The following is a 12,915-nucleotide window of genomic DNA, read 5'->3' on the forward strand; positions in this document are numbered from 1 at the left end:
TGACTATAATATAAATGATTATAACTTAATTTAAATGACTATAATATAAATGATTATAACTTTAATTTAAATGACTATAATATAAATAATTATAACTTTATTTTAAATGACTAATATAAATGATTATAACTTTAATTTAAATGACTATAATATAAATAATTATAACTTTAATTTAAATCACTATAATATAAATGATTATAACTTTAATTTTAATGACTATATATAAATGATTATAACTTTAATATAAATGACTGTAATATAAATTATTATAACTTTAATTTAAATGACTAATATAAATGATTATAACTTTAATTGAATTCACTATAATATAAATGATTATAACTTTATATTAAATGACTATAATATAAATGATTATAACTTTAATTTAAATGACTATAATATAAATGATTATAACTTTAATTTAAATGACTATAATATAAATGATTATAACTTTAATTTAAATGACTATAATATAAATGATTATAAATTTAATTTAAATCACTATAATATAAATGATTATAACTTTAATTTAAATGACTATAATATAAATGATTATAATTTAATTTAAATGACTAATATAAATGATTATAACTTTAATTTAAATAACTATAATATAAATAATTATAACTTTAATTTAAATGACTATAACATAAATAATTATAACTTTAATTTAAATGACTATAATATAAATGATTATAACTTTAATTTAAATGACTATAATATAAATGATTATAACTTTAATTTAAATGACTATAATATAAGTGATTATAACTTTAATTTAAATGACTATAATATAAATGATTATAACTTTAATTTAAATGACTATAATATAAATGATTATAACTTTAATTTAAATGACTATAATATAAATGATTATAACTTTAATTTAAATCACTATAATATAAATGATTATAGCTTTAATTTTAATGACTATAATATAAATGATTATAACTTTAATTTAAATGACTATAATATAAATGATTATAACTTTAATTTAAATGACTATAATATAAATGATTATAAGTTTAATATAAATGACTGTAATATAAATTATTATAACTTTAATTTAAATGACTAATATAAATGATTATAACTTTAATTGAATTCACTATAATATAAATGATTATAACTTTATATTTAATGACTATAATATAAATGATTATAACTTTAATTTAAATGACTATAATATAAATGATTATAACTTTAATTTAAATGACTATAATATAAATGATTATAACTTTAATTTAAATCACTATAATATAAATGATTATAACTTTAATTTAAATGACTATAATATAAATGATTATAAGTTTAATTTAAATGACTATAATATAAATGATTATAATTTAATTTAAATGACTAATATAAATGATTATAACTTTAATTTAAATAACTATAATATAAATAATTATAACTTTAATCTAAATGACTATAATATAAATAATTATAACTTTAATTTAAATGACTATAATATAAATGATTATAACTTTAATTTAAATGACTATAATATAAATGATTATAACTTTAATTTAAATGACTATAATATAAATGATTATAACTTTAATTTAAATCACTATAATATAAATGATTATAACTTTAATTTAAATCACTATAATATAAATGATTATAAGTTTAATTTAAATGACTATAATATAAATGATTATAACTTTAATTTAAATGACTATAATATAAATGATTATAACTTTAATTTAAATGACTAATATAAATGATTATAACTTTAATTTAAATGACTATAATATAAATAATTATAACTTTAATTTAAATGACTATAATATAAATGATTATAACTTTAATTTAAATGACTATAATATAAATGATTATAACTTTAATTTAAATGACTATAATATAAATGATTATAACTTTAATTTAAATGACTATAATATAAATGATTATAACTTTAATTTAAATCACTATAATATAAATGATTATAGCTTTAATTTTAATGACTATAATATAAATGATTATAACTTTAATTTAAATGACTATAATATAAATGATTATAACTTTAATTTAAATGACTATAATATAAATGATTATAACTTTAATTTAAATGACTATAATATAAATGATTATAACTTTAATTTAAATCACTATAATATAAATGATTATAACTTTAATTTAAATGACTATAATATAAATGATTATAACTTTAATTTAAATCACTATAATATAAATGATTATAACTTTCATTTAAATGACTATAATATAAATGATTATAACTTTAATTTAAATGACTACAATATAAATGATTATAACTTTAATTTAAATGACTATAATATAAATGATTTTAACTTTAATTTAAATGACTATAATATAAATGATTATAACTTTAATTTAAATGACTATAATATAAATGATTATAACTTTAATTTAAATGACTATAATATAAATGATTATAACTTTAATTTAAATGACTATAATATAAATGATTATAACTTTAATTTAAATCACTATAATATAAATGATTATAACTTTAATTTAAATGACTATAATATAAATGATTATAACTTTAATTTAAATGACTATAATATAAATGATTATAAGTTTAATTTAAATGACTATAATATAAATGATTATAACTTTAATTTAAATGACTATAATATAAATGATTATAACTTTAATTTAAATGACTATAATATAAATGATTATAACTTTAATTTAAATCACTATAATATAAATGATTATAACTTTAATGTAAATGATTATAATATAAATGATTATAACTTTAATTTAAATGAATATAATATAAATGATTATAACTTTAATTTAAATGACTATAATATAAATGATTATAAGTTTAATTTAAATGACTATAATATAAATGATTATAACTTTAATTTAAATCACTATAATATAAATGATTATAACTTTAATTTAAATGACTATAATATAAATGATTATAACTTTAATTTAAATGACTATAATATAAATAATTATAATTTAATTTAAATGACTATAATATAAATGATTATAACTTTAATTTAAATTACTATAATATAAATGATTATAACTTTCATATAAATGACTATAATATAAATGTTTATAACTTTAATTTAAATGACTATAATATAAATGATTATAACTTTAATTTAAATGACTATAATATAAATGATTATAACTTTAATTTAAATGACTATAATATAAATGATTATAACTTTAATTTAAATGACTATAATATAAATGATTATAAGTTTAATTTAAATGACTATAATATAAATGATTATAACTTTAATTTAAATGACTATAATATAAATGATTATAACTTTAATTTAAATGACTATAATATAAATGATTATAACTTTAATTTAAATGACTATAATATAAATGATTATAACTTTAATTTAAATGACTATAATATAAATGATTATAACTTTAATTTAAATGACTATAATATAAATGATTATAACTTTAATTTAAATGACTATAATATAAATGATTATAACTTTAATTTAAATGACTATAATATAAATGATTATAACTTTAATTTAAATGACTATAATATAAATGATTATAACTTTAATTTAAATGACTATAATATAAATGATTATAACTTTAATTTAAATGACTATAATATAAATGATTATAACTTTAATTTAAATGACTATAATATAAATAATTATAATTTTCTTCTGTTTAGAGCACAATTCAACGATAATACTTGACATTTGTGCGTTTAACTTTAATTAAATGACTATGCAAAAATAATTTCACAAAATCAACAATCAGTTTTTTTTTATAAAGTAGGGGCACATTCGAAATGGATGCTTCTGTTTAGAGCACAATTCAACGATAATACTTGACTTTTGAAACTTAAAATGAAGCCATTATTTACAGATAATTTTCTACAGTGTAATATAGACTACAATGTATCATGTACAAAGTCACTGTTGGGAGGCATGTGAAGTTTCTCGTACACTACGTGGGGGGGGCTCTAACTCTAGATTAGGAAATCAATCAATTTGGTTGAAAAATGGGTGATTTCACCGATTTCGATGACAATAAAAATATGTAAAAGTGAAACATTTGTTGATCCTCATTCAATCACGGACAACATCGGGTCTCCCTGCTGGTATTCTTATATTTGTATAATGCCGGTTTTTTAACCTCTTCTGATGAGAAGCATTTAGCTTTGAAATGCCGTAGCCTAAAGAGTTTTTTTTTTCCTATCTCTTCTCATTTTTTCCCCTTATTGATCTGATGATACAATAAAGTTCTATGTAACCTTTATCCCTCACCTTTTAATTTAATTTATGAATTGCTCCTCTTAAGCAAGTAGAGCTCCAACTATCTTGATAAGATTTTTCTATTAAAGACATATTTTCAGGTTCATTATATATATACTAGTGATGCAACGATTCCAATATTTTAACCGATTCCGATACAATTACCGATTCTGTACGTAATTTCTGATTCGGATACAATTACCGATTCCGATTCTTTATAAATTTCTGAATAATAAACTATAAAGTTGTTATTTTTTTTTTTACGATTGCCGTAAAAACACATGTTAAATGTGCAGATATATTCCTAAACGTAAAAAATACATTTATGGGAGATGATCTATCGATTTTAGTTTTACTGATAATTTAAAATTAATAGTCTCTCTCTCGGTTCAAAATGTTGACATCCAGCAACAAGCAAGAGCAAGATAGCCAGCAACAAATTAAACTGCAGACCAGCTTAATGCGGGTACTGGTCTTCCACTTTATGGTTTTTTAAATCAGAGATTTACTTCTCCTAGAAAGGTTGCCTTCACCACGGCTTAAGGGAGCCCTCTCTACCCCAATACACATATACACACACAAATATACACGGTGCTAGTTGGCCGTTGACCCAGAAAAAGAGTTCATTCGCCCTTTGGGAGGTCTTGTTTTTAATCCTTCAAGGAGACTAGCCGCCTTCCTCACCAAACAAGTCTGGTGGGGGAACCAGTTTAGTCGCCGGTGACCCGACCATATATATATCTTATCATTCTTTATGTAAATAAATAAATAAGAACTTTAGCTTTGCTTCACACCAGTCATGGCATATTTTCTCTCCTCAAAATTTGAAAAGGTCTAGAACCTTTTTAATTTATGTATTTTAATTTTTCTTGCCTGATAAATCAAATATGATTGAAACGGTCTGCACATCGTAGCAAGATATGACTGTATTTACATAAAGAATAATAAAAATATATATATAATTTGCTCTCTTTGATTGAGCACTATCAACGACCCTTGTTGAAATTCAATTATTTTTAATTTTTGGATATCTTTCTACCTGGAATATATATATATACCATACCAAATATATTACATTTGTAAGATGCTCAATGATGGCTATTACACAGCGAGACATGATGGAGTATGTAAGTACCTCCACTGGACTATCTATAAAAAATTAAACATCTAATATAGCAGCAACTCCTTGGAACATCAAGCTGAAAGAACAGTTGGAAATGACTTATATACCATACATTACGACTATGTAATTCCTACAGCCACCTACCTTGAAAATGCTGCTGTCAAACATGACATAGTTATCTATATATCTATAAAAGTGAAAGTGTCTGTCTATCTGTCATCTGTGTGTGTGTGTGTGTGTGTGTGTGTGTGTGTGTGTGTGTGTGTGTGTGTGTGTGTGTCTGTCTGTCTGTCTGTCTGTCTGTCTGTCTGTGTGTCTGTGTCTGTGTACATTTCCCTACACAATATCTCTGTCAATTTTCAGTCTACAGATTCGAAATTTGATATACGGGGTACTGAGATTTTGGAAAATCATTGTAATCGGTTTTCGGCCAGAAATTTGGCTGTTAAAGGGTTAAAGTTCAACGATTTGACCTTTGAGAACTCTACCAAACTCCTCCAACAATTTTGAGTCTAAACACTTGAAATTTTAGATATAGGTTTCTTGGACATGGATCTTACTTAATAACTTGATTTGAGCCCAAAACAATAAATGTTAAGGGGTCATAATAGGGGCCAAAGTTTTTAAAAATTGACCGCTGCAGTCTCTACCAAATTACTCAGACAATTTCTGGTCTAAACATTTGAAATTTTACATAAAGGGTATTCAGAGATAGGGCAAGCTTTTTAATTGGTTTGGGTCGAAAATTTGAGCTACCAATATATAAATGTATGTATGTATGTATGTTTGTATGCCTAAAACTTTCGACAGAGGCGACGGATTTTCACAAGATCAGTATCGTTTTTAAGCTCGACCTTTCAAACGACAAATATTGAAAAATTGGCTAAAAACATTAATTTCTTCGACTTGAACTGGGCACTTTTCTACAGGGAGGGGGTCGCTTTTTTCGCCGATATTGTCGAAAGTCATCCCATCTTTTCGGTTGTCTAGCCTTAATTTAAACCTACATCACTTCTGGTTTGGCGGTGGTCGTAACAGCAGAGACGTCACATTTTTTTCGCATTTTTTTTCTTCTTTGTGGTATCGATTTGAGCTTGCCATCCTACTACCACTTCTTTTTTTTTTATTCAACATGCACCTCCAAACACCCGGGCAACGCCGGGCTGAAATGCTAGTATGGAATAAGTCAGAAAGAGTGGCAACCTTGGTTGAAGTCAGTATCCCTAATGAAGGAGGTCTGAACAGAACTGAAAGGAAGAAACAGACCAAATATGAAGGTCTCATATATGATATGAAAAGAAACTTGAATCTTAAGGAGATATCAATCATACGAGTTATTATAGGTGCCACAGGGCTTATGAAGAAGAACCTGAAGTCCTACCTAACTAATATTCCTGGTGAACCAAGTTCAAGAGAAATCCAGACAATTGCACTTAAGGGAACAGTGAGGATACTAAAAAGAGCTCTCGGTTGGTTTCAATAAAAAGCAGAGAAATGTTGGCAGCTGGTTTGGCTACCCCATACCCAGCATTACAATCCTTCAAAGGAAGAAAATTAAAAAAAAAAAAAAAGAAAAAAAAAGAAAAAGCCTATATATATATTTTTTCAGTTCAATTCACAATTTTTTAAAACACATATTCTTTTAGTTTCTCATAAGAGCTTATTCATGTATATAACATTTTTCTTTTTACTGAATTTGCATCGAGATATTTCACTTGCACCCAAAAATACAGTGATAATATATTTTTACTGTTTGTTGAAGATCGCTAACGAAACAGATTTGTAACAAACTTATATCAGGAAATAAAAGAACGTGCTTTCACAAATTGTGAATTGAATTTTTAAAAACATCCATATATACATATATAATTATTATTATTTATTAAATATTAATTAAATATTTTATTTAAATATTTTTTAAGTATTTTATGTGCATAAAATTGTATACACGTAAAAATATCTTTAAAAATAGTTGAATAAAATATTCAAATATTTAACAAATAAAAATAATAAAATAAATAAAAATATCTTTAAAAATAGTTGAATAAAATATTCAAATATTTAAAAAATAAAAATAATAAAATAAATAAAAATATCTTTAAAAATAGTTGAATAAAATATTCAAATATTTAACAAATAAAAATAATAAAATAAATAAAAATATCTTTAAAAATAATTGAATAAAATATTCAAATATTTAACAAATAAAAATAATAAAATAAATAAAAATATCTTAAAAAATAATTGAATAAAATATTCAAATATTTAACAAATAAAAATAATAAAATACATAAAAATATCTTAAAAAATAATTGAATAAAATATTCAAATATTTAACAAATAAAAATATTAAAATAAATAAAAATATCTTTAAAAATAATTGAATAAAATATTCAAATATTTAACAAATAAAAATATTAAAATAAATAAAAATATCTTTAAAAATAATTGAATAAAATATTCAAATATTTAACAAATAAAAATAATAAAATAAATAAAAATATCTTTAAAAATAATTGAATAAAATATTCAAATATTTAACAAATAAAAATATTAAAATAAATAAAAATATCTTTAAAAATAATTGAATAAAATATTCAAATATTTAACAAATAAAAATATTAAAATAAATAAAAATATCTTTAAAAATAATTGAATAAAATATTCAAATATTTAACAAATAAAAATAATAAAATAAATAAAAATATCTTTAAAAATAATTGAATAAAATATTCAAATATTTAACAAATAAAAATATTAAAATAAATAAAAATATCTTTAAAAATAATTGAATAAAATATTCAAATATTTAACAAATAAAAATATTAAAATAAATAAAAATATCTTTAAAAATAATTGAATAAAATATTCAAATATTTAACAAATAAAAATAATAAAATAAATAAAAATATCTTTAAAAATAATTGAATAAAATATTCAAATATTTAACAAATAAAAATATTAAAATAAATAAAAATATCTTTAAAAATAATTGAATAAAATATTCAAATATTTAACAAATAAAAATATTAAAATAAATAAAAATATCTTTAAAAATAATTGAATAAAATATTCAAATATTTAACAAATAAAAATAATAAAATAAATAAAAATATCTTTAAAAATAATTGAATAAAATATTCAAATATTTAACAAATAAAAATATTAAAATAAATAAAAATATCTTTAAAAATAATTGAATAAAATATTCAAATATTTAACAAATAAAAATATTAAAATAAATAAAAATATCTTTAAAAATAATTGAATAAAATATTCAAATATTTAACAAATAAAAATAATAAAATAAATAAAAATATCTTTAAAAATAATTGAATAAAATATTCAAATATTTAACAAATAAAAATATTAAAATAAATAAAAATATCTTTAAAAATAATTGAATAAAATATTCAAATATTTAACAAATAAAAATATTAAAATAAATAAAAATATCTTTAAAAATAATTGAATAAAATATTCAAATATTTAACAAATAAAAATAATAAAATAAATAAAAATATCTTTAAAAATAATTGAATAAAATATTCAAATATTTAACAAATAAAAATATTAAAATAAATAAAAATATCTTTAAAAATAATTGAATAAAATATTCAAATATTTAACAAATAAAAATAATAAAATGCTACCAGATCAGGCTGGCTGAAGATATTGGCTTCTTGGGATGAAATGTACCTAACATTGATGCCTTTTGTTAATCTACTTCCTTTTGCAAATCTTAATTATGTTCTGCAAAACCAAAAACAAAAACAACAACCCACTTTTTCCCCCTTTTCCTTCTTCTCATTTCCCTTTTCTCTTTCTATCTCCCCCCCCTCCCACACTTCCTGACTGGTTTCCTAACTTAAAATGTACCAAACATTGATATCGTAACTCTTTTCCCTCTCCCATAGGGCAGGAAAAACAAACGATAAAATCCACTATAAAACAACCAAACCAAACACTGCAAACAAGCGATTGAAGATACAAAGAGCTTGAAGAATAAAAACCTACAAAATAACTGGATGCAACATGAATACTATTTTCAAAAATTCAGCAACAAACAAACCAAACCAAACTTTATATTGTAAAAAAATAAAATAACAAGAAATCTTATATATATATATATATATATATATATATATATATATATATATATATATATATATATATATATATATATAAGCAGTTCATCCTGGCTTTGCTCGGGCCCTATGTACTGTTCATAACTTTATGTGCATATATATATATATGTGTGTATATATATATATATATATATATATATATATATATATATATATATATATATATATATATATATGTATATATATAATAAAAAGTTTGACTCATGTCCAGGTAATCTACATCTAAAATTTCTAGTGTTTAGACCCAAAATTGGCGGAGGAGTTTGATAGATTCTGCAAAGGTTAACTCTTTCAACTTTAGCCTTTTGGCAGCCAAATTTCCGTCCAAAAACTGATTAAAAAGCTTTCTGCATGGTTGAATACCCTTTATGTAAAATTTCAAATGTTTACATCCAAAATTGGCTGAATATTTTGCTAGAGGCAGCAAAGGTCAAATCTTTGGAACTTTGACCTCTTGGCAACCAAATTTTTGGCCAAAAACAGATTTATGTAAAATTTCAAATGTTTAGACCAAAAATTGACAGAGGCGTTTGGTAAAGTTTTCAATGGTGAAATCGTTGAACTTTGACCCCTTGACAGCCAAATTTCTGGCCAAAAACTGATGAAAAAGGTTTTCTCAAATCTCAATACGCCTTATGTCAAATCTCGAGTCTATAGACTGAAAATTGACAGAGTAGTTTGGTAGGGAAATGTACGCACACAAACACACACACACACACACAGACAGACAATTTCATTTTTTATCAGACTAGAATACTCCTCTCTGGGTCGCTGGTTCTTCAATCCCACTTTCCGACACTTGTGTCACAACTTCTCGCTGTGGGAGGGAGATTAATACCTTCTACCCTCCATTTTGTCTCACTCTCTTCGATTTCCACTCTCACTTTCTCTTTTTATTTTATTTGGGAGGCACCACTTATCAAGGCATGAAGGCCACTCAAGGATAAAGGTTAATGAATATAAGCTGGTAGTGTAGTAATCGTTAATGATTGGGTCGAATTTGGATTACTGAAGGGGACAACTCAACAAGAATTTGTTTACATTAGATTTGAAGGCTACTATGTTGTATTCAACCAGAAAGCATGTCAATGGAACAGTGTTCCACAGGAGGGCAATTCAAGGGAGAAAGCTTTGTTCATGGCTCTGCATTTAGATTTAAGCACAGATAGAGAGTGGGGGAAATTGTATATAGTGGCTGTAGCTAGTCAAGTGTTTTTTGTGAAAGTTTGAACAGAGGAGACCATGGATTGGAGTTCAGTCAAGCGCTTGCCATGAAAATAACGATAGAGCAGAGACAGGCTCGCAATATTTCTTCTCTGTGGGAAAGAGGTTGCAGGGAAGAGAAAAGGGCATCACCTGCTAGGTTTCAAAGCCGGTTTTGAACACTATCAAAGCAGGATAGGATGTGGCGAGTACTTATTGTCCAGATGCGGCAACAGTACTTCATTTTAGGACATACCTAGCTTTTATACAGATAAAAGATTGATTCGACAGTGAGATACCTACTGGAGCAGTAGAGTGATCCAACCATTTTTCCAGCGATCTTGGCAACAAATTTGATGTATGTGTTCCATTTCAGATCAGGACTGAAGGTCAGTCCCAGAAGTTTGTTAAGACATGGAGCTTTTCCAAGATGAGAGACATTTATTTCAATTGGGGTGTGATGGGGTCAGAGCGAATATGATGAAAGGAGAGAACCTTGGTTTTTGATGCATTACAATTAACCAGCCACCTTTTTCCCCATTGCACCACGTTCTCAAGGTTAGAAGAGAGAGAATCAGAAAGATCTTGGTCATTGCTGACCTTTAAAGTGTTGCCATAGATTGTGGTGTCGCCTGCATAAATGTTTATGAATGATCTAAAATGTGATTTGGAAGATCATTGATGAAGATCAGGAACCTTTTTTTCTTCTTCTTCTTCTTCTTCTTCTTCTTCTTCTTCTTCTTCTTCTCCTCACCTTCCCCCTGTCTCTCTCATCCTTTCCCTTCGTTCCTCTCTCTTTCTATCTACCTCTTTTTTTTCTTCCCACCTTTCTCTCTTACCCTCTCCCTTTCTCCCTCCTTCTTCCTCTCTATCAACTTCTTTCTTTCTTCTGATTTCTCTCTCTCACCCTCTATTTCTTTCTACTTCTCCTTCTTTTCCCTCTTACCCTTCTACCTTTGTCGCTCTCTCTCTCTCTTTCTATCAACCTTTTTTCTTCTCATTCCTTTTCCTCTTACCCTCTTCCTCTATCAACTTCTTCCGTTCTTTTTTACCCCCCCCCCTTTCTCTCTGATCCTTTCCCTTCCCTCTCTTCTTTTTCTCTCTATTTCTATCAAACTTTCTTTCTTTTTTTTTTACCACCTCCGCCCCCCTCTCTCTCCGTTCTCTTTCTATCAATTTCTTCCTTTCTTCATCTGGTCCTTTCCCCTCTTACTCCTCTCTCTCCGTCTCTCCCTCTCTCTTTATCTTCCTTTATCAACCTTTCTTTCTTCTCATTCCTTTATCTCTTACCCTCTCTCCCCTTATCAACCTCTTTCTTTCTTTTTCCCACTCCTTTCTCTCTCATCCTTTCCCCTTCATCTATTCCTCCTCCTCCATTTCTTTCAACCTCTTTCTTTCTTCTCCTCTCATTCCCCCCCCCCCCGCACCTCTCTCTCTCTCTCTCTCTCTCTCTCTCTCTCTCTCTCTCTCTGTTCTTTTTTTTCTTTTCCTCTCCAAACACAAATGAAAACGGAAATCGGTCGAGGTTTAAGGTCGCCATATTACATTAAGCCTTGCACTTAAGCTAAAATGCCGCCATTTGGCTTATGCAATAAAGCCGGTTTTTTTTTTAACTGATTTTATCAAATTAAAATTAAATTACTTAGATTCTGTTAATATTAATAACAAGCAAATATCTAATCTATCTATCTATCTCTGTCCCTACAATTATATAAATGCAACTTTGTGTGTGTGTGTGTGTGTGTGTGTGTGTGTGTGTGTGTGTGTGTGAGAGAGAAAGAGAAAGAGAGAGAGAGAGAGAGAATTCCTTATAGACTCTAAAACGGCTAAACAGATTTTCTTTAAAATTTACAGAACTTTAGTGTATAAGTCTGGGAGTGATCTTAGTTAAGTTTTGTCTCAGAATACCCCTGATAATTACCGATAACTGATAATCGAAAATGTTATTTTAATTTATCTATAATCGGTAAAGCCATTTTTCCCATGTTATGGCTTAGCAATAGAACAATGGGCCGTGAAAATTCTACAGTGGGTAAGTTGATAGCGCGTTTTTTTTTTGTTTTTTTTTTTTGTATGTAGTCTGTAGATTCAACCCCACATGTAAATTTCTTAATTTTGTTTCATTAACTGCAAAGAATTTTATAAGACTTGAAAATTTACGGTTTTTTTTGTTGTTTTGCATGACGTGGTCTATAAG

The sequence above is a fragment of the Euprymna scolopes genome, chromosome 35, assembly GCF_053919585.1.
Source record: "Euprymna scolopes isolate OS-2025 chromosome 35, ASM5391958v1, whole genome shotgun sequence".
Classification (NCBI taxonomy): Eukaryota; Metazoa; Mollusca; class Cephalopoda; order Sepiida; family Sepiolidae; genus Euprymna; species Euprymna scolopes.